Source organism: Elephantulus edwardii, unplaced genomic scaffold (assembly GCF_000299155.1).
Source record: "Elephantulus edwardii isolate Elephantulus edwardi_28Jun2011 unplaced genomic scaffold, EleEdw1.0 scaffold00291, whole genome shotgun sequence".
Lineage (NCBI taxonomy): Eukaryota > Metazoa > Chordata > Mammalia > Macroscelidea > Macroscelididae > Elephantulus > Elephantulus edwardii.
Window position 1 is genome coordinate 2,673,795 of NW_006400041.1, and position 949 is coordinate 2,674,743.

Consider the following 949-nt stretch of genomic DNA (forward strand, 5'->3'; position numbering starts at 1 on the left):
TTGAGCCTCAATCCATACTGAAGGCTGCAGTCCTTGACCCTCTGCAGCAAGCGTTTCAGGTCCTCCTCAGTGTCAGCAAGCAGAATTGTGTCATCTGCATAATGCAGATTGTTGATAGATCTTCCACCAATCCTGATGCCACACCTCTCCTCATAGAGCCCAGCCTCTCGGATAATCTGTTCTGCATACAGATTGAAGAGGTATGGAGATAGGACATATCCTTGACATACACCCTTCCCAATTTTGAACCATGCAGTGTTTCCTTGCTCTGTTCTGAAGACTGCCTCTTGGTCCAAGTATAGGTTTCACATTACACATTATGTTTTATAAAATTAAATACCAATGGTTGGACCTTGTTCATCATTACCCTGTCTTTTCACCCAGATCCTTCCCATTCCCTTCATCTGCTTCCTCCACCCACTAAACTGTGCAACCCTGTGGTTTTACTCCTAGCTATCCATATCTCTCCAATAGCACCCCTCCTCCACCTTGCGTTCCCATACATACCTTACTAGTTATCCTATTTTTTACAATAATGGTCTTATGCAGTATTTGTCCCTATGAGACTTCATCTGTTCACTCAGCAACATGCTCCCCAGTCTCTCCAAAGTTAGGTAGTATTTTTGAAATCATTGCTCCTCAGTGCTGCATAGTATTCCATAAAGAGTGTACCAAAATTTCTCACTCCATTCGATCCCATAGTAGTTTTTTAAATAATTCATTGCTCCTGAGTGTTGCATAGTATTACATCGTGTGAGTGAACCAAGTGTATGCTTACTATATTTTTTTTAACAAAGCAATTTTTGTTTTGGTGAGCTATCAGGAGAACTTCAGTCCGTGGGATCCTGAGCCTCTGTCTCTCTCAGCTAGTTCCTATGGACCAGTAGCTGTACAATTCTTGGCAGGCTTTTTGCATCCTCCTCCTCCTCCTCCTCCTCCTCCTCCTTCT

At 43.0% G+C, this 949-nt stretch overlaps 1 protein-coding gene across 1 annotated transcript in view; it reads left to right on the top strand.

The window, feature by feature from the left end:
• VWA3B (von Willebrand factor A domain containing 3B) overlaps nucleotides 1-949 on the top strand; it is a 493,423-nt gene that overhangs the window by 265,874 nt on the left and 226,600 nt on the right. The gene's annotated exons all lie outside the window — the stretch shown is intronic.